Source organism: Aquarana catesbeiana, linkage group LG02, assembly GCF_042186555.1.
Source record: "Aquarana catesbeiana isolate 2022-GZ linkage group LG02, ASM4218655v1, whole genome shotgun sequence".
Classification (NCBI taxonomy): domain Eukaryota; kingdom Metazoa; phylum Chordata; class Amphibia; order Anura; family Ranidae; genus Aquarana; species Aquarana catesbeiana.
The window spans coordinates 270,481,031-270,504,125 of record NC_133325.1 but is presented as its reverse complement, the minus strand read 5'-3'; the positions used below and the strand labels follow the sequence as shown (position 1 = coordinate 270,504,125).

The 23,095-nt window shown below is 41.1% G+C and overlaps 1 protein-coding gene across 1 annotated transcript in view; it reads right to left on the bottom strand.

The window, feature by feature from the left end:
* UBAC2 (UBA domain containing 2) overlaps positions 1–23,095 on the bottom strand; it is a 292,792-nt gene that overhangs the window by 70,696 nt on the left and 199,001 nt on the right. The window lies entirely within an intron of this gene.

Here is a 23,095-nt window from a genome sequence, read left to right as displayed (position 1 = left end):
TGTCACAAACTGACACCATGCAGTAATCAGAAAAAAAAAAAATGCTTGGTGTCAGTGTGACGGGGGGGGGGGGGGGGGGGAGGGGTGATTGGGGGGTGATGGGGGGTGTAAAGTGTGCCTGGCATGTTCTACTGTGTGTGTAGTGTTTTACAATTACATTGCAGTCTTTTCTCCTCGGCGCCGGAACGGAAAATACCGAGCCGAGGAGAGATGACATAATTTCCTTTGCTGCTGTTTAGCATACAGCAGCAGAGGAATGATTCTCATTGGCTGGGAGCGATCGTGAGGGGGGGGCCACGAATGGATGGTCTCCCCCTCACCTCTCATCGCTCCCAGACCAAAGCCGACCGCCTCAGGCAAGGGGGGGGGGGTTTCTGACTGCCCGTGCCATTCTGCCGACGTACATCGGCGTAAGGCGGTCGGCAAGTGGTTAAGAACAAACTTACAGAACCTTGTTTGTAGACTGGGGACTGCATGTATTGCAATTGATATGAAGCAAACGGCTTGAAACAGCAAAACAGGAAATTCTGTTCCAAGAAACTTCCAAAAAAGCTATGTACTATGACCAATGACACAATCTAGATAAAATACAAGTTTATTGCATTACATTAAAGCACAATCACTGCATAAAAATACAAGTAAAAGTACAAATACATTCATAAAGTGGATGCAAACAAATTCCTCTTGTCTGTGCCGACGCATTTCACAGTCAAAACGGCTTCATCAGGGACACCGTGGCAGAATCTGAAAGTTTAATAAACAAATTTGACAGTACAAAAAACTTTCATAATTTTTTTCCCACTAAAAGAAGTATTGTTATCATATACAGTATCTCACAAGTGAGTACACACTCATATTTTTGTAAATATTTTAATAATATCTTTTCATGTGACAGCACTGAAGAAATAACACTTTGCTACAATGTAAAGTAGTGAGTGTACAGCTTGTATAATGCACCGTACACACGGTCGGACTTTGTTCGGACATTCCGACAACAAAATCCATGGATTTTTTCCGAAGGATGTTGGCTCAAACTTGTCTTGCATACACACGGTCACACAAAGTTGTCGGAAAATCTGATCGTTCTAAACGCGGTGACGTAAAACACGTATGTCGGGACTATAAACGGGGCAGTGGCCAATAGCTTTCATCTCTTTATTTATTCTGAACATACGTGGCACTTTGTGCGTCGGATTTGTGTACACACGATCGGAATTTCCGACAACGGATTTTGCTGTCGGAAAATTTTATATCCTGCTCTCAAACTTTGTGTGTCGGAAAATCCGATGGAAAATGTGTGATGGAGCCTACACACAGTCGGAATTTCCGACAACAACGTCCTATCACACATTTTCCGTCGGAAAATCCGACCGTGTGTACGGGGCATTACAGTGTAAATTTGCTGTCCCCTCAAAATAACTCAACACAGCCATTAATGTCTAAACCACTGGCAACAAAAGTGAGCACACCTCTGTCAGAAACCATGAACCAGACCGAGACAGAAGTGCAGTTAAAATCACACTTGTTTAATAAGGATGAGCTCAGGCATGTTCGCAAGCTGCACGTGCCGAGTCCGCCAGGAAGTCGGCACTGCACAGCGCTAATCACAAGCAGTGAGACATTTTCCTGATCTCTGCAGCCACACATCGGGACAACGTCTCGCTGCTTGTGATTAGCGATGTGCAGTGCCGACTTCCTGGCGGGCTTGGCACGTGCGGCTTGCGAACACGCCTGAGCTCATCCTTATTGTTTAATAATAATAGCAAAAGGCCCAGCCCTGACATCCCCTAAGTGAAAATGTCCAAATTGGGCGCAAAGTGTGAATATTTTGTGTGGCCACCTATATTTTCCAGCACTGCCTTAACCCTCTTGGGCATGGAGTTCACCAGAGCTTTACAGGTTGCCACTGGAGTCCTCTTCCACTCCTCCATGAGGACATCACAGAGCTGGTGGATGTTAGAGGCATTGCACTCCTCCACCTTATGTTTGAGGATGCCCCACAGATGTTCAATATAGTTTAGGTCTGGAGACAAGCTTAGGAAGTCAATCACCTTTACCCTCAGCTTCTTTAGCAAGGCAGTGGTCGTCTTGGAGGTGTAATTGGGGTTATGTTGGAATACTGCCCAGTGGCCCAGTCTCCGAAGGGAGGGGATCATGCTCTGCTTCAGTATGTAACAGTACATGTTGGCATTCATGGTTCCCTCAATGAACTGTAGCTCCCACCACCATGCTTGACTGTAGGCAAGACACACTTGTCTTTGTACTCCTCACCTGGTTGCCGCCACACACGCTTGACACCATCTGAACCAAGTAAGTTTATCTTGGTCTCATCAGACCACAGGACATGGTTCCAGTAATCAATGTCCTTAGACAATGGTTTGTAGCAAGAGATATACAAATAAACCGCCCCTGAATCTCTCTTACTCCACTGCACCAAAGAAAAGTGCAAAGCTATATAAAAGATGTGTAAATGAATACAAAATGTGTGTACATACACAGTGTACCGTGAAAAAAGCTGCCACTTAAATACGTAAACTGATCAGAATCCCAAAACTATACCTCTCACACGTGTACAGATAGAGATAGCGGTGCTAATATAAATTGTGTAAAATAATGGGTCAGAGCAGCATAATGCCTATGACCCTCTACTTATACATAAAAATATTAATAATAATAGTGTCATGAAAAATATTTTTATCATGAAAAGAAATTTCTTTAACACCCAGTGAAAAGTGTCACTATAAATAATAAATTACAAGAAATGAATGATCAAGCTCAACAGTTGTTTTTCAATCTTCTTGTGTGGAAAAATCTTCTACTCTTCCACCACACCACTGTGATAGTGACACCACTCCCTCTGAAGAGCGCACTCACCAGATTGTATAGCCTCCCACTCTCGTGTTCGGCAAAACAGCAACTGAACCACACCTGGGATGTGATGAACCGTGAATACAATCAAGCCAGCTCCATATGTGAAAAAATGAATAAAGTGCTCCACATAGCGTGATTAGATGCCGCTGTCTGAGGCGGACTACACCGATTGGATGGCTGGGCCTTAGAAGGTTGGGTGAGAGATACACCAGTTAACACTTCAGGTCCGCTGTGACCGCGGTGCACCGTTGGATCACTGATCCTGTTGCTTGCTGTGGACTTTTTTAAAGGCTTTTATGTTTCAGTTTAAAAGTGAGTGTAACCATTGAAGTGTGTTTGAAGTGATTTTAATAAATCTGTCAAAATGGTATCACGCTATGTGGAGCACTTTATTCATTTTTTCACATATGGAGCTGGCTTGATTGGATTCACGGTTCATCACATGCAACCCAGGTGTGGTTCAATTGCTGTTTTGCCGAACACGAGAGTGGGAGGCTATACAATCTGGTGAGTGCGCTCTTCAGAGAGAGCGGTGTCACTATCACGGTGGTGTGGTGGAAGAGTAGAAGATTTTTCACACAAGAAGATTGAAAAACAACTGTTGAGCTTGATCATTCATTTCTTGTAATTTATTATTTATAGTGACACTTTTCACTGGGTGTTAAAGAAATTTCTTTTCATGATAAAAATAATATTTTTCATGACACTATTATTATTAATATTTTTATGTATAAGTAGAGGGTCATAGGCATTATGCTGCTCTGACCCATTATTTTACACAATTTATATTAGCGCTGCTATCTCTATCTGTACACGTGTGAGAGGTATAGTTTTGGGATTCTGATCAATGTCCTTAGTCTGCTTATCTTCAGCAAATTGTTTGCGGGCTTTCTTGTGCATCATCTTTAGAAGAGGCTTCCTTCTGGGACGACAGTAATGCTAACCAATTTGATGGAATGTGCAGCATATGGTCTGAGCACTGACAGGCTGACCCCCCACCCCTTCAACCTCTGCAGCAATGCTGGCAGCATTCGTACATTTATTTCCCAAAGACAACCTCTGGATAAGACGCTGAGAATGTGCACTCAACTTTTTTGGTTGACCATGGCGAGGCCTGTTCTGAGTGGAACCTGTCCTGTTAAACCGCTGTATGGTCTTGGCCACCGTGCTGCAGCTCAGTTTCAGGGTCAGGGTCCTGGGAATCTTCTTATAGCTTAGGCCAGTGATGGTGAACCTTGGCACCCCAGATGTTTTGGAACTACATTTCCCATGATGCTCAGGCACTCTGCAATGTAGTTGAGCATCATGGGAAATGTAGTTCCAAAACATCTGGGGTGCCAAGGTTCGCCATCACTGGCCTAATCCATCTTTATGTAGAGCAACAATTTTTTTTTTCAGATACTCAGAGAGTTCTTTTCCATGAGGTGCCATGTTGAACTTCCAGTGACCAGTAAAAGAGTGAGAGCGATAACACCAAATTTAACACACCTGCTCCCTATTCATACCTGAGACCTTGTAACACTTACGAGTGACAAGACACCAGGGAGGGAAAATGGCTAATTGGGCCCAATTTGGACATTTTCACTTAGGGGTGTACTCACTTTTGTTGCCAGCGGTTTAGACATTAATGGCTGTGTGTTGAGTTATTTTGAGGGGACGACAAATTTACACTGTTATACAAGCTGTACACTCACTACTTTACATTGTAGCAAAGCGTCATTTCTTCAAGTGTTGTCACATGAAAGATATAATAAAATATTTACAAAAATGTGAGGGGTGTACTCACTTTTGTGAGATACTTTATACACTAACAAAGGCTTACTACCACATTTGTCAACCATATATTATCCGCTGACTCTCCAAGGGGAGTTCCCAGCCAGGGTCTAAACACCAAACACACAGATAATCCCCAGGAAGGGGAACAGGAATGGAGAGGCGAGTGGGGGTCAAACACGGGACCACTCAGAGGGGAAGCACATGCCGTCGCCGGTTAACCAGCCACAGCTGCAAAATAATAATAATAATGAAAAATATATTTTTCTCTTAGTGTATTCACACCAAAGCCGCAGGTATCTATATACGGAATTAAAAAAAACCCACAGCGCAACCAGACCACATGCATCCACAAAAAAATAAAAAAAAAGAATAAACCCACTTCAAACCAGCAACCTCACTCACTCTACTTGCCCAATCCAACACAAACATTCCTAACCCAAACAGACCATCCTTAAAACTACCATATACATACACGCAACCCTACTGTGACTAAACATGCTCCAATATCATCGATATCATATTTATATATATATAAATTAAACACACTACGTATTCTAGTGGGAGAAAATTCCGAAAACATTTTCTACTGTCAAATTGTTTCTTAACCTTTCAGATGCTTCCGCGGTTCCCTGACGAAGCACTTTTGACTACGAAACGAAAGTGGGATTTGTTTGCATCCAGTTTATTAACACATTTCCACTTTTACTTACTTGTATTTTTATGTGATGACTGTACTTTACTCTGCTGCGTTTTATTGTAACGCAATAAACTTGTATTTTATCTACATTGTGTCACTGGTCATAATACTATGCCTTTAAAGCCCCTTGTTTCTTGGAAAGGAATTTTCTGTTTTGCTGTTCTAGTTGTATTTGGGATGTGGCATCATACGCCCTTCCCCTGAGATATAATAATATTTGTACTTAGTTTATTATCATCTATACTGTCTCCTTTATTGCCTTGTATTAGGACTTTAAGGCCTCATGCACACTGGACATTTTTGGACGTTTTTACAGCAGCTGTTTTTGGCTTCAGACGTTTTTTTCTACAGTCAATAAATTCCCCATCATGTTATCCTATGTGTCCATACACACATAGGCTGTTAGTTTTTGGCTTTAAAAAAAACCCCAAACTAGTTGGTTCTGAGAGGAGTTTAAACGCTCAAAAACGCGGCTCTCCAGCGTTTGACTTTTTGATCAATTGGAAAAATAAAAAATAAAATAAAAAAACGTGAAAAAAAGCTAATAAACGCTAGAAACTGCTATTGCAAAATCGTTAAACGTTGGAAAACTCACTGCAAAGCTAGTCCAGTGTGCATGAGGCCTAAGGCTCCATGCACACTAAAGCTCAAACGCCTGTTTTTGGGAGTTTGGGCATTTTTTTTAACAGCCTATGAACTCCCCTCTATGTTATCCTATGTGTACATGGACGTTTTTGGACGTTTATCAGCTGTGGAGTTTATGGGCTGTTGTCTGAACGGCCTAAAATCGCGTTCAGGAGCTGTTTTTCTGACCACCAAAAAAAAAAAAAAAAAAAAAAAGGGTAAAAACGCTAAACGTGCATAAACGCTAATAAATGCTCAAAAACGTTGCTCACCAGGGTTTAAAAAAAAAGAAAAAGCTAAAAAAACGCTATTGCAAAAACGTTAAAAAAAAAGTTAAAAACCGTTGAAAGACTCACTGCAAAGCTACTGCCATTTTTATAACGTTATTTTAACATCCAGTGTGCATGGAGCCTAAAGATGAAGACATTGGACAATTTGAAGCATTAGAATAGAGATACAAGTTGTCACCAGTCATCTTATATCCTGAATGGTTATATATACAAGATTACAAATATATATACAACAATGAAATCATTATGTTTGGGGAGACTATTACACTTTGGCAAGAAACTGTGAGAAGAAGCTGATTAATGATATGAATGAAGTCACATTATTAGTAACGACTCATCTGCATTAGCTTGGGAATGATCGCTATAATATCAGTGAGGCTTAACCACTTCAATACAGGGCACTTATACACCTTCCTGCCAAGACCAATTTTCAGCGCTGTCGCACTTTGAATGACAACTGCGCGGTCATGCTACACTGTACCCAAACTAAATTTTTATCATTTTGTTCCCACAAATCGAGATTTCTTTTGGTGGTATTTGATCACGTCTGGGATTTTTATTTTCTGCTAAACAATTAAAAAAAAGACCGAAAATTTAAAAAATAACTTTTTTTTTGTTTCCATTACAAAACATTGTAAATAAGTAAGTTTTCTCCTTCACTAATGGGCACTGATGGGCACCGATGAGGGTCACTAATATGCGGCACTGATATGCAGCACTGATGGGTACTGAAAGGCGGCACTGATGGTCACTCATAGGTGGCACTGGTGTACACTAATGGATGGTACTGATGGACATCAATGATTGGCAGGCATTATTGTTTGGCACGGATTGGCATCCATTTTAGGCACAGTTAGTCTAACCAGTTAGTCTGTTTTGCAGAAGAACAAGCTCTCCAAAAGAATGCATCAGTTACAGACGTGAGACAAACCATTTATCAGTGGGGTGTGCTTACAATGATCAGCTTTTATTTATGCAAAACCTTTACCCCAAAAAGGAAAAAAAATGTTTGCTGTAACTGCATATAAACTGTGAACTGGAGTTTGGTTTCAACTTGTGTATTTAAATCTGCTAGTACATCTAAAGCTTGGTACACACAATCCAAATATTGTCCAGTTCAGCAGGAACTGGCTGACATTTGGTATATGTTCACAGCTGCCTTTCTGAAAGAAGCTGGTTTTCTATGGAGCGTACAGCTTATTGTCGTCCTATGTACAGATACTCCAGACTCTGCTGTGGAACTCTGCAGCTCCTCCAGGGTTACCTTAGGTCTCTGTGCTGAATCTCTGATTAATGCCCTCCTTGCCCGGTCCGTGAGTTTTGGTGTGCGGCCGTCTCTTGGCAGGTTTGCTTTTGTGCCATGTTCTTTCCATTTGGTTATGATAGATTTGATGGTGCTCCTAGGGATCATCAAAGATTTGGATATTTTTTTATAACCTAACCCTGACTTGTACTTAACAACATTGTCCCTTACTTGTTTGGAGAGTTCCTTGGTCTTCATGGCAGTGTTTGGTTAGTGGTGCCTCTTGCTTAGGTGTTGCAGCCTCTGGGGCCTTTCAAAAAGGTGTGTATATGTAATGACAGATCATGTGACATTTAGATTGCACACAGGTGGACATCATTTCACTAATTATGTGACTTCTGAAGGTAATTGGTTGCACCAGAGCTTTTTATGGGCTTCATAACAAAGGGGGTGAATACATACACACTTGCCAATTATCAGTTTTTTATTTATGAAAAAATAGTTTTATGTATATATTTTTCTAATTCTACTTCACCAACTCAGACTATTGTGTTCTGATTCATCACATATAATTCAGATTAAAAAAACATCGAACTAAAGGCTGTAATGTAACAAAATAGGTAAAAAGCCAAGGGGGGTGAATACTTTTGCGAGGCACTGTACATCAGACAAAACTTACCCATAAATGAAAACCATACCTCATGTCTACGATAGCCTTAATCTCTCTCTCTTTCAAATTACACTGTTATGGCTAACTTCAATTAGTAACATCAAAGATATACCTAAGTACCTTAAAGCGGAGTTCCATTGGAGTTTCATCTGCGCCCATCAGTACCCATCAGTGAAGAAGAAAACTTACTTATTTACAATGTTTTGTAACAGAAACAAAAAAAAAACAAAACTTTTTTTTTTTTTTTTTTTTTTTAATTTTCGGTCTTTTTTTTATTTGTTTAGCAGAAAATAAAAATCCCAGAGGTGATCAAATACCACCAAAAGAAATCTCTGTTTGTGGGAATAAAGTAACAGGTTGTTTCCACCATTAAAAGGAGAAGTATGGTCAAATCTTTTATGGCTCTACTTCTCCTGTGGATCACAGGAGTGCAGTTTGCTCTGCACCCCCGTCACCCGTTTTCAGCCAACAGTGGGCTAAAGTCTACTGTTGGCTGACGTCACTCAGCTGGTCCAGGTGCTAGGTTGACTGGATTGGCAGTAGACTCTGGGAGAGGCTGCTGGGAGACTGAGCCAACCACTTCAACCCCCTCCAAAGTCCAACGTTGCAGTTAGTGCTGAAGGGTGCAGAAGAGAGCCGGTGACTCGTTCTCTGCTGGGTGTGGAGGGGAGAACTGAGCAATTAGCAGGGCTTGATCGCTCAGCTTTCAGTGCAGAGGCGGTGGGGGATAGATGTAGCATCGGCTGTAGCACCTAGTTGAATATACATTTTTTTTTTTATCCCCATACTTCTCTTTTAAAGGATTTCCTTCACCTCTTGCTCTACTAAAAACTCCAAACCTTTGGATTTACCCTTTACTTTCTCTGACTCAAGTGCATAGTGTATCGTCCCCCATTTTCACCTGTGAACAAGTCCTTATGCCCCGTACACACGATCGGATTTTCCGACGGAAAATGTGTGATAGGACCTTGTTGTCGGAAATTCCGACCGTGTGTAGGCTCCATCACACATTTTCCATCGGATTTTCCAACACACAAAGTTTGAGAGCAGGCTATAAAATTTTCCGATAACAAAATCCGTTGTCGGAAATTCCGATCGTGTGTACACAAATCCGACGCACAAAGTGCCACGCATGCTCAGAATAAATAAAGAGATGAAAGCTATTGGCCACTGCCCCGTTTATAGTCCCGACGTACGTGTTTTCCGCGTTTAGAACGATCGGATTTTCCGACAACTTTGTGTGACCGTGTGTATGAAAGACAAGTTTGAGCCAACATCCGTCGGAAAAAACCCTAGGATTTTGTCGGAATGTCCGAACAAAGTCCGACCGTGTGTACTGGGCATTAGACTGGGATGCTTCGAGACTGAAAATTATTTTTAAAGGGCACCACGACAAAAAAAAAAAAAAAAAAGTTGAAAAACACTGATCTAGACAGTAATTATAATAAATTGCATTATGCCACACGCTACACAGACTTAACTAAAGTGGAACCAAACTAAACTGTTTTCAAACACTGATAAAAAGGTAATTATTAGGCAACTAGTAATGTCTTAGACGTTTAATACTGCCATAATGTTGTATTAATTTCCAATAAAAAAGGGATAGGAAAACAGAGCAAAAAATGCTAGAACGACATATTTCACAACAATGTCACAGTTTCCGCTTTCTGCACCACAGTACTATGAGAAATGGTATGCAGCGAATTCATGCTAAGAAATTGAAATACTGAATCTTAATACATTTGAATACGTAAAAATGCAGGCAACATAGCAAGAAAAAAAAGGTGTGTGATTTCAAACTTATAGCTTATAAGTTATTAGCTCCATTTGTAATAGTAGCTTGTTAATACGTTTCCTAGCTGCTGGACATGTGGTATTTGAAGTACTATTCTGTAGAAACATGCTGCTTCCTGTTTTGATGCAGTAATATCTTTCTTTTACTAACTGCACCCAAACTATGTCTTAATAGTGTCTTAATCATATATGTGAGAAAGTCTTTGAGGCAGTAAAAAGAGCAAAAGTATTGTCCTTTTTAAGGATATGCGTTGTTCTTTTTCTTTACACAAAGATCAATATCAGCTTGGGTGTGCCAGAAAACTGTATAGCTACTAACATTTCCCACCAGACTCCTATATAGCACAAACTTGACATTTTGTCATTTTATTATATATTACAGTGGGAACGGAAAGTATTCAGACCCCCTTAAATTTTTCACTCTTATTATTGAAGCCATTTGCTAAAATCATTTAAGTTAATTTTTTTTCCTTATTAATGTACACACAGTACCCCATATTGACAGAAAAACACAAAATTGTTGACATTTTTGCAGATTTATTGAAAAAGAAAAACTGAAATATCACATGGTATAATAATCTGCAAAAATGTCAACAATTCTGTGTTTTTCTGTCAATATGGGGTGCTGTGTGTACATTAATGAGGAAAAAATGAATTTAAATGATTTTAGAAAATGGCTGCAATATAACAAAGAGTGAAAAATTTAAGGGGGTCTGAATACTTTCCGTCCCCACTGTGTGTGTGTGTATATATATATAACAACCAATGCAATCCATACATATAAAGAAACTAAAACAAATACATTCAGAAATTAAGTTATGTGTAATACAATGGAATGACACAGGAAGAAAGTATTGAACACGCTAACTAAAATTTAAAGTGATTGTAAAGGTTTTTTTTTTTTTAAATAACAAACATGGCATACTTACCTGCTCTGTGCAAGGGTTTTGCACAGAGAGGCCCCGATCCTCCTTTTCTGGGGTCCCTTGGCGGTGCTTCTGGCTTCTCCTTTGGCGAGTGCCCCCAGGGAGAGCCGATTTAAATGGGGGCACCCGTGTGGGTGCACTCCCGAGTCCTGCTGCTGCGTTCATTGACACAGACTGCAGGACTCAGCTCGGCTCCCGTGTCACTGTATTTGATTGACAGCAGTGGGAGCCAATGGCACCTGCTGCTATCAATCTATCCAATGAGGACCCGAGACAGCGGCTGGAGCTGCTGGGCTTGTGCTCGTCACTGGAACAATTTGGTTCAGGTAAGAAAAAGGGGGGATCTGGGGGGCAGCTGCAGCACAAAAGGTGCTTTAAGAATAGAATGCATTAAGGTGAAAAACCCTGAATCTTTACAACTCCTTTAATACTTCTTACAAAATCCTTTATTGGCAATGACAGCTTCAAGACACCTCCTGTATGTCACATGCATTGCATTCTTCCACACAGTCTTCAAATCTTGAAGGTTCTGTGGGCCTCTTCTATGAACTCTGATCTTTAGTTCTTCCTATAGATTTTCTGTTGGATTCAAATCAGGTGACTGGCTGAGCCATTCTAGCAGCTTTATTTTCTTCTTTCTTTGAAACCAATTAAGAGTTTCCTTGGCTTTGTGTTTGGTATCATTGTCTTGCTGAAATGTCTACCCTCGTTTCATCTTCATCATCCTGATAGATGGTAGTAGATTTTTATCTAGAATGTCTTGATACATTTTTCCATTCAACCTTCCTTCAATGACTTGAAATTTGCCAGTACCATAGGCTGAGAAACAGCCCCACACCATGATGTTTCCAACTGTTATGGTGTTTGTGGGGTGATGTGCAGTGCCATTTGACCTCCAAACATGGTGTGTATTATGGCAACCAAAGAGTTCAATTTTGGTCTCATCTGACCAGACTATATTCTCCCAGTATTTCACAGGCTTGTTTAAATGTTGTGCAGCAAACGTTAACCACTTCAATACCAGGCACTTTCCACCCTTACTGCCCAGGCCAATTTTCAGTGCTGTCACTTTTTAAATGTAGGTCATCCTACACTGTACCCAAAACCCAAAATGTTTATCATTTTGTTCCCACAAATAGAGCTTTCTTTTGGTGGCATTTGATTATCTCTGTGGTATTTTTTTTTTTTTTTTGCTAAACAAATTAAAAAAAAAAGTTTTTCTTCGTTTCCGTTATAAAATGTTGTAAATAAGTAAGTTTCCTTCTTCACTGACGGGCACTGATAAGGCAGCACTGATGAGTTGGCACCAATGGGCACTGATAGGCAGCACTGATGGACACTGATAGATGGCACTGATAGGCATCACTGATGGCACTGGCAGGCATTGCTGATGGGCACTGATTGACATGTCTGTGTGGTGAGCGTGCATACAGGCCATGCCAGTTGAGTGCAATACTTATGGTTTTCTTTGAAACAAATATACCTGCTAATTCCAGGTCTTTCGGACGCTCTCCACAAGTAGCCCTTGGTTCTTGGACAACTCTTCTGATAATTCTTTTAACTCCTCTGTCAGAAATCTTGAGAGGAGCACTTGGTCATGGCCGGTTTATGGTGAAATTAGGTTCTTTCCACTTTCGGATTATGGCTCCAACTGTGCTCACTGGAACATTCAGAGGTTTAGAAATTCTTCTGTAAACAATGACATAAGTATGTTTTGTAACAATACGGTTGCAAAGGTCTTGAGAGAGCTCTTTGCTTTTACTCATCATGAGAGGTTTCTTGTGTGACACCTTGGTAATAAGACACCTTTTTACAGGCCATCAGTTTTCGTACCGCCCTTTCTTCACGTGTTCAATACTTTTTCCCTCTGTCATTCCATTTTATTACACATCAATTTCTGAACTTATTTGTTTTGGTTTTTTTGTATGTGTGGATTGCAAGGGCTGTTATTGACATGTGGTAAAAAATGTTGTGTCACTAGCACCTTTAGCAATATATTTACCTAGAAAAATGGTGATGTGTTCAATACTTATCTTACCCACTGTCGGTGTGTAATATATATATATATATATATATATATATATATATATATATATATATATATATATATATATACACATACACACACACACACACACAGTATATATACATACATACACACATACTCATATACACACACACATATACAGTGCCTTGAAAAAGTACTCATACTCATTGATATTTTCCAGATTTTGTCATGTTACAACCAAAAACGTAATTGTATTTTGTTGGGATTTTATGTGATAGACTAACACAAAGTGGCACATAATTGTGAAGTGGAAGGAAAATGATAAATGGTTTTCAAAATTGTTTACAAATAAATATTTGAAAAGTGTAGCATGCATTTGTATTCAGCCCCCTTTACTCTGACACCTCTAACTAAAATTTAGTGGAACCAATTGCCTTCAGAGGTCACCTAATTATTAAATAGAGTCCACCCGTGTGTAATTTAATTTCAGTATAAATACAGCTGTTCTGTGAAGCCCTCAGAGGTTTGTTAGAGAACCTTAGTGAACAAACACCATCATGAAAGCCAAGGAACACACCAGACAGGTCAGGGAAGTTGTGGAGAAGTTTAAAGTAGGGTTAGGTAATAAAAAATATCCCAAGCTTTGAACATCTCATGGAGCACTGTTCAATCTATAATCCGAAAATGGAAAGCGTATGGCATAACTGCAAACCTACCAAGACATGGCCGTCCACCTAAACTGACAGGCTGGGCAAAGAGAGCATTAATCAGAGAAGCAGCCAAGAGGCCTATGGTAACTCTGGAGGAGCTGTAGAGATCCACAGCTCAAGTGGGAAAATCTGTCCACAGGACAACTATTAGTCGTGCACTCCACAAATCTGGCCTTTATGGAAAATTGGCAAGAAGAAAGCCATTGTTGAAAGAAAGCCATAAGAAATCCTGTTTTCAGTTTGTGAGAAGCCATGTGGGGGAGACAGCAAACATGGAAGAAGGTGCTCTGGTCAGATGAGGCCAAAATTTTACTTTTTGGCCTAAAAGCAAAGCAAAACACAATGTGTGGCAGAAAACTAACACTGCACATCACCCTGAACACACCATCCCCACTGTAAACATGGTGGCAGCATCATGCTGTGGGGATACTTATCTTCAGCAGGAACAGGGAATATGGTCAGAGTTGATGGGAAGATGGATGGAGCCAAATACAGGGCAATCTTAGAAGAAAACCTGTTAAGCCGCGTACACACAAGCGGAATGTCTGACAGAAAAAGTCCAACGGAAGCTTTTCACGGAAGCTTTCCCTCTCCACGGCCGTGGAGAAGGAACCAGAAAGAGGCTTGGCACGCACAGCAATGCGTTTCCGAGTATACAGGCTATGGATGGTCGGCATAGCAGCACTCCTTTGTCAAGCAGATGTTCCCTCTCCGCGGCCGTGCTACCAGAGGAGACGGACAACATCATGGCACTGTTTGTGACAGGACCCGGCGTCCTCCTTCCCCCTCCACTGGAACCCACACATGCCTGGATGCTTCTACATACCATCACATCTCAGATCTGTGTGCCAAGGAGAAGAACCGCTGTGCCCCACCACCTCACATCATCCTATGTGGATTCGCCAGCCGTTTGTGGACATGCTGAAGCTTGTAGTCCCTCTCCTCTCATCCAGAGACATGCCTGAATGCAGATATGCTATCTTCCATGTGAGTGGATATTATTTTTTTTATAATAAATGTTTATTGATACATACTCAGAGGCGCCCCATTTTTCTTGTTTTTCCTCAGCCTGTTTGGACCTTGCTTCTGGTCCCATCGGTGGCAGCCCTGACAGACCAGTCTCTCTCTCTTTCTCTATAATATATATATAAATATATATAAATATATATATATATATATATATATATATATATATATTCATCAAATATAGTTTCCGACCCCCCTGGACTATCAAGGTATACTCTATAGAGGTACTGTTGCACTGCGTCTGTTTTACTCGTAAACAAGAAATGAAATAGGCCGTCAGCACATCAAGACTGATCAATTTTCAGATATATACCATAGTTTGTGAACTCTAACTTTCCTGCAGACTAAATAATATACACCGATTTGAGTCATTTGCATCTAATGCCCTGTACACACTGTCGCACATTCTGACAACAAAATCCTGCGGATTTTTTCCGACAGATGTTGGCTCAAACTTGTCTTGCATACACACGGTCGCACAAAGTTGTCGGATTTTCCGAACGTCAAGAACGCGGTGACATACAACAGAACTATAAAAGGGCAGTTCAATACCAAGCATGCCACCCTTTGGGCTCCTTTTGCTAATCTCGTGTTAGTAAAAGTTTGGCGAGAGGCGATTCGCGCTTTTCAGATCGTTTTTCTGGTGTTCAGTTTGTGCTTGTGGATTTGTATCTGTTCTTAAGTGCGTGTAGTGAGTTCGTATTTGATTACCAGTGCGTTCTTGTCTGCTCGTTGCTGATTTTCAGGTCGCTCTTCACAGGCCTTGCTGTTCTTCAGTGCGTTCTGTTACTTCATTCTGACCAGCCGACCGTTTTGAAGCCATGTTGCGTGTACGTACTCGTCGTAGAGTTTGTGCTGTGCAGGGGCTTGGTGTTGGGCTTTTAGCTTTGACACAAGCCCAGTCCATGAACAGGGTGGGGAGGAGTTCATGGACCAAGAATTGGTTGCTTCAGCGTTACCAACTCTCTCACTTGCCTTTGCTCCGTGAGATCTGTGAGAATAATCCTGACGATTTCAGGAACTTTCTCAGGATGACGGACCCCGTTTTTCACCATTTGTTGGCTTTGCTGACCCCTTATATCAGCAAGCAGGATACCTGCATGAGGCAAAGCCAACATTCCGGAGCAGAGGCTAGTCACCATGCTGCGGTACTTGGCGATGGGGAGAAGCCTGCAGGACCTCAAGTTCTTGACAGGCATCTCCCCCAGGCTCTGGGGATCATTATGCCAGAGATATGTTCTGCCATCTTTCAGGTCCTGCAGAAGGACTATATTAAGGTAAGATTTCTCCTTTAACATCACATTCTATTGTATTTAATGTTTGCTAATGTATTGTATTTCTTTCATCATTCCCTAATTACAATGATTGTAATATGCTGTAAATGTTCCCTTTATCCTCATGCATGCTGGAAGCTTTTAAACTTCCTTTTTTGTCCTTCATGCATATTTGCCTTCACTAACCTCCCCAGCATGCTATACACACCTAGTCTAGTCACTTAACAATGTATTTTGTCAGCTCCATTGTATTGCTTTACCCTAAACACCCCCTAAAATGTGTAAAAATTAAATTCATGCAGGGTGCCAGAGGTTTTTTTTTTGGGTTCCCAAAATCATTTGGAACCCCCCCTCCCCCCAACCACTAAGTCAGCTGATACCAATCCTCTATCTGCTGAGTTTACCAAACCCATACACACTATACATAACACTTTTGTGGTCATATTTATGGATGAATTCCCCAAAGCATGTAGTGCAAGGGTCTGCCTGAATACTTTCAAATGGTACTGTTTAAAGTTTTTTCTCATATTATTATCTTGATAGGTAATTGCAGAATGTAAAAAAGTGCTTCTTTTTGTACAGTGTGTATTTTTTTTTTTGTATTATGACACTTCTTACCTGCAACATACATTATGTATGCTTTCAGCTCTCAATGAAGTTGAGAGGGTTACCTGTCCAAAACATCTCCCCCCCCCCCCTAAAATTTTTACAATGGGCCATCAGAGGGGTGAGGAATTTGATAGGTGGACCATATACTTTTGTCTTTAAATAGTCCCTAAAATAAATGTTATACTGATGTTGGCCAAGAATGTTTGTGTCTAATCTGCTTTCAATGTTTATGTGCAAAATTACTAATTTTTTTTTCTTGTTTGACTCCACAGTTTCCTTCCACGCCACAGGAATGGCAGACTGTGACCTCTCACTTTGCCCAGCGGTGGGACTTTCCCAACTGCAGAGGGGCAACTGATGGCAAACATGTCCACATCGTCCCACCCCCCAACTCGGGGTCATACTTTTACAACTACAAGGGGTTCAATAGTATTGTGATGTTGGCGGTGGTGTGGGCTACTAACGAATTCCTGTATGTGGACGTGGGGAAGAATGGCCGGATGTCGGATGGTGGAGTCATCGCCCAGACGGAGTTCTACAGGCGTCTCCAGAATGGCAGCTTGGGCTTGCCACCTCCAGAAGACAATGCGGAAGGACTCCCATTCGTCTTTGTTGCAGATGAAGCGTCTGCGCTGAGGGACCATCTTATGTGGCCATTCCCTATGGGGACCCTCACCCTGGACCAGAGGGTTTTTAATTACCGGCTGGCCAGAGCCAAAAGAGTGGTGAACACATTTGGAATAATGGCCAGCCAGTTCCGCCTATTTCTTACACCGATACACATGGTGGAATATAAACTCAATCACATCATCCTGTCTTGCTGTGTTTTCCACAACTTTTTAAGGAGAAATTCTGTGAACTATGCTGCCTCAGTTGGGACTGAGGCCAGAATTCATAATAAACCAACCCTGAAGGCGCTGGAAACTGGCCGTCCTGGCTTGCCCCCCCCCCCCCCCAGAGTGCCCGCGAGGTCCGTTTAAGATACCTGGAATACTTTGCGGGTAGGGGGGCCATTGATATGCCAGACAATGTCTGAGACATTTTTTAAATAAAAATATATTTGAAACTGAACAAATATTTGCTTTGATTTACTGCTTGGCTTTCTTTTAGCTGTCTCCTCAGTTATCTTTTAATGGTATTATTTTTGGCCTTTTTCTTCAACAGTGAAAAGAAATTTCTTTGAGACATGAGGTGACAATCTCTTCTTTGGCTAACTATTATTATTATGTTGTGGGTCTGCTACACACACACCTTGTTTTTGTTGCTAATGTATGTAATGTATTAACTGACAAAAATATTTATCATTTTCAGCACCATGACCGAAATTTGGGGAGTCCTGAAAATGGCATGATTGTGTAAAATTATAAAGCACTGTGGGTGTTATTTACTAAAGGCAAATCCACTTTGCACTACAAGTGCACTTGAGACTGCACTGAAACTGCACTTGTAGTGCAAAGTGGATTTGCCTTTAGTAAATAACCCCCATTGACACTGAAAAAAACAACTTTACTCCAAAAACTGCTTTTGAGCATTGAAAGAAGAAGCCACACATTGTTGATTATGATACTTTTTACTCAAAGCACAATCACATGTGCGGTTATAAAAGGGTTTTTTAAACCAACCAACATGTTTGTTGTATAATAACATTTTTTTTTAGGTCACATTAATTTTAAATGGCCTTTTATAGGTAAAACATGCATGTTTAAAACCATAAAACAGTACACAAATCTGGAACTTACAAAGTTCAACTTTTATAAAGTGAAGGCAATATCAGACATGAGTATGTCGAAATTGGGTTGATATTGCCTTCATCAGATGGGGTGATGTCACCCCTGTAAAAGCCAAATTTGGAAGATGCACACAAATTGGGATTCAAAGTGGTGATTTCCCTCCTGATTCCATGCCTATAATGTCAACATGTGCTAGCTCCCATCATGGGGGATCAATGAACGTGTTTTGGGGGTGCAACCCTTTCCTCTCAGTTATTTTAGTAGCGAGGAAGGGTTTGCACCCAAAAAACGCGTACATTGATCTTCCGTGATGGCAGATAGTACATGCTGACACACTGTGTGCATCTTCAAAATTTGGCTTTTAAAATACGTAAAAAATTAGTCATAAAAACAAGAGAAAATGTAGGGATTTCTGGGTGTTTTAGATTCTCCCTAAAACATCAATGATGTTCTTCATTTTTTTTTGAACAGCATTGATGTTTCCCTTTAGCTGTTCTAAATCCTTATTGCACCCCATTATCTCCCCGTTGAGGATCTGGGCACTTTCACTGGTGAAATGACATTCTTCTTCCACAACATCCCCATCACCTTAAAAAAAAAAAAAAACGACATGTATTATAAATATGCAGGCAGTCATCTTTTACCTGAAGCTGTGGTCACAGACACTCACCTGTTGTGGTGACAATTTTGCCAATTTCAACAATGTCTCACTCCTCCTCCTCTGCTTGGGTTTTGGGGGATTTCCCCTTCTTCCAGAGTTGTGGAGTCCCTGGTCTCTGATGTCCCGAGTCTTTTCTCCCCTATGTGAAAAAAAAAATTATACTTTGCACACAGATATTTGATGGCAGAAATAGGAATATGAAACATTGCTTGGAAGTGGGGTACAATTGTCTGTTTTGGCAGAGTTCCAAGCTGAAAACATTATTTTTTCCCCTCTCTAAAGCTGGAATACTTACCTGTTTTGTGCAAATTTCACAGATGAAAACACCCATATAGTATTCACTGGAGCACCTGTGTGGGACCCCCTAATAAAAAGGGTGTTCTGGTGTCCCACACTAATGCTCCTGAGTCCAGATGTGTAAACAGCTGCTGAGTGTCCTCTCCTTACACAGAATGTAGTTTGCATTTCATTCTAGTTACAAACCCATCTAGACAACAAACTTTTTTTAATAGAAGTAGGCCAGAAAAAATGTATTGAACTGCATCTGCCCAAAACATCGTATTTTAGTGACAATGTTTCCTACGAACGATTAATGTGCCCATGGACATGAAAGTTGCCATTTTAAACTGTGCAACAGTAAAGAAAAGCACATGAAGCAGCACGAACGTAATAATAAGAATAGGAACACAGGACAACTACTTACTTTTTGCAGCACTCTCCTGATCCTTCTATACTGATCGTGCTCCCTCAATTTCAGGTCCGACCACCGTTTCCTCAGTTGATCCTTGGATCGCCATACCCCAAAATTCATGTGCAGACTCTTCACAACTTTAGCCATGATCTTGGTCTTTCTCACATTTGGGTTTGGGTAAGGTCCATACTTCCCAACATAGTCGGCCCTTTTCAAGATGTCCACCATCTCTACAAAGGCCATATTTGATACCTTAAATCTCCTGCAGGATCATGACGTTTCTGGCTCCGGGCTTTCCTCCTCCTCGTTGCCGCTATTATCATGCACCTGCTCTGTCTCTGCCATGTGCTCTCCCCACTGCGCCAAAAGAGAAGGGGCGGGGAATATACTAGAAAGAACATCAGGGGCGGGCGGAGTTTCACGCATGCGCAGTGAATATAAAGCGTAACATGCGTGCGTCGTACGTACTATCTGAGCGGAGGAAGGAGTAGCGGAAGCACCGATCGTGATAACGAAGGTACGATTTTAACTTGGGCCTATACTGCTTATAGGTGGAGGCCTATATTGGGACAAGATTAGGGGAGTTTAGCCTGATATTAGGGTTTGTCTTGTGGTGTGTCTTGCAGATAAAATGGATGGGTTCAAAGACCACAGCTTTCTCCCAATATTCCTAGATAAATACAGGGAGCTGTCCTGTCTGTGGCAGGTCAAACACCCGCAGAATAATCAAACAAAAGGAGGCAGGCATCGCTGGAGAATACAGACTTTTTAGTGTTGTCATAAAAATAGGTCCATTTGAAAAACAGCATGCATCTATATGCACCATCATATTGGAAATATACCCCTTCTTTTCTCCATACACACCATAGAGGTTTTTAACATTCGACCCCCTTTCTTTTATTTGTAATTGTTAGAGCATTAATACATAAATTACAGAATTACAGAATGCAGGGCCCCATGAAATCCAATACCACCCTTTTAATATAGATTTTTCCTGCACAAATATTCTCCCTCGTTTACATAATAAAAGCTCCTCTTGTCTTTCAGACTATAGAATACAGATTTAATAATATCTACCACCAGAATAAAGGTTTTTTTACACATACAATTTATCCCATCCCCCCCTTTTTAATCAATTTTAACTTTATATTTTATTTTTATTTCTTTTTTGTTTTTTATGCTTAACAGTTTCACATCTTTTTTATTTTTTATATACTTTTTTAACATATTAAATATATACTTTTTTATTATAAATATATTAAATATATATGTTAGTAGTGTACTTTGCTGTACCGTCAGGCAACTAAAAGTAACCGGACATACTGTGCGGTGTAGATAGATAATAGTATTTGGTCACAAATTAGCGTAACACATTTACTTTGACCCGAATACTGGTGACACAAACATAAAATGGCACATTTGTCTGCATGGTGTCACATTACGGCCCTTTATAACGAAGTGGCCGTGGGCTTCGGTCTACCTAAATTCCGGCCATTGCACGCTGTAAAAAATCATAGGGAAAATGGCCGTGGTCTTCGGTCTGCAATATCCCAGACAATATGGCCGCTGGAGTAGTGTGGAACGCAAACATAATATAGGAAAAATGGCCGCTGAAGTGCTGTGGAACGCAAGCACATTACACAACGCACAGTATAAAAAGGGAGGGGAGATGACGCAAGGGTCACGCTCCCATAGACGTCCTCTGATGAAACGCGCGTAGGGCGTGGCCTATTCTGACACCTTGCACCATCTCCTCGAATCTGACATTTCTCAGACATTTTACTGCTTGTTTGAAACCATTACAATGTGAGTACCGCTTGTCATCTAACATAAATAAAAGTGTTAATGGTTTTACACTATGGAATTCTCCTCTCTCCTTTATGTTCAAACGGTATCCCGATCCTGATCCTGCCAAGAATTGCCGCACAGTGGTACACACTGTGACTGCACGTTACCCCTGCAGGGGCTAAAAAAGCTGGTGAGTGTCTGCACGATCACAGCGCGAGACACAAGCACCCGGTCACCATAATATAGTAGCAGACACAAGTGGAATATGCCTGCCTTGGTTTAAAGGGAAACACCAGGGAAATTTATAGAAACTGTTGATCTTCACCTACGGTGCACTGAGCACATATCACGGCTGGTCTAACCAGCATATTACTTAAGAGTGATCACAAAAAACACCATTTACAAAGACTGTTTAATTACCACTCAGTATATTATTTATGTGTGATTACATAATACTATTTTTTGTGTAATGATCATCGCAGCTACATGTCACGTGTTATATATTTAATCTTGTTTATTCTATTTATATTTTTTATTTTTTATGAAACATAGCACAAGTCACTTTAATATTTTCTCCCGTTCACAGTTAATCACTAAGGAGGTTTTTTCTTTGATAATAGTATTTTACGACGGCGCCACACTCACTCCTCATTTCACATTTACTCTTTCGCTCACTCCACTCCGGTGGAGATTGCGTGTGTGAGGGCAGCAGTCCAACATTTTGTTTTTTACCTAATACCGTTGCGCGGATTCCCCATTTAACTTTTGCCATCGCTGGAGAAACTGCTGGAGTTGGTGAAGACGCAGGTCCCCACGGTAAACATCCCCTATTTAAAAGCTAAAATTGGTGGGCTGAGGATTCTTTATCTTAGGGAGCGCAAGAAGGTCCAGGATTCCCAGAGATCCGGAGCTGCAGCAGATGACATTTATGTCCCCAGGCTGTGGTACTATGAGAGACTTCATTTTCTGTCAGACCAGACTGAAGTCAGGGAATCCCTCTCCACTCTTCCTTCCACCCTATCTTCCACCCCAGTTGAGGCTTCCGATGTCCAACCTGGGACTTCCAGCCAGGAAGAAGTGGAGGAGCCCAGCTTGAGTCAGGTATAGCATTGTTCTACAGATTTCTTGTCAAAAAATAAATCATGTTTACTAGATGTTATTATTACTAATTGCTGATTTAATAAAGGCGTTTACATATCAATAGACAGTAGTGGCCAAAAATGATTGGGACAAGACTGAAAAATGTTGGGCTCAGAATTATAGTCTTTTCTATTTACTAACATTCAATTTGCAACAGTCATGAGCTGAAAATTGTGTGTGATTGATGAACCAAAAACTAAAACTATGTCCCTTTTTCATACACAGGAAGACCTCAGCCAGGAGGAGGCTGTGGAATGTGGCACACAGGAGGAGGCGGGGGTAAGTGTCAGCCAGGAGGAGGCAGGAGTTAGTGGCAGCCAGGAGGTGGCCGGGCCCAGTAGGAGCCTGACAGAATCGCAGATGCCTCCTCTCCGCCTTTCAAACAAAAGTCCCAGGAAGGGGAATAACATGGAGGAGTCAGCGCTCAGGCTGATTGGGGAGGCTTCTGCGGCCCTCAGAACCACCCCCACTCGTGAAGGACATGCAGGAGGGCCAATGCCTGATGTGTGAGGAAATCATTTATAAAACATTAAATATTAGATTGTAAGCTCTTCTGAGCAGGGCCCT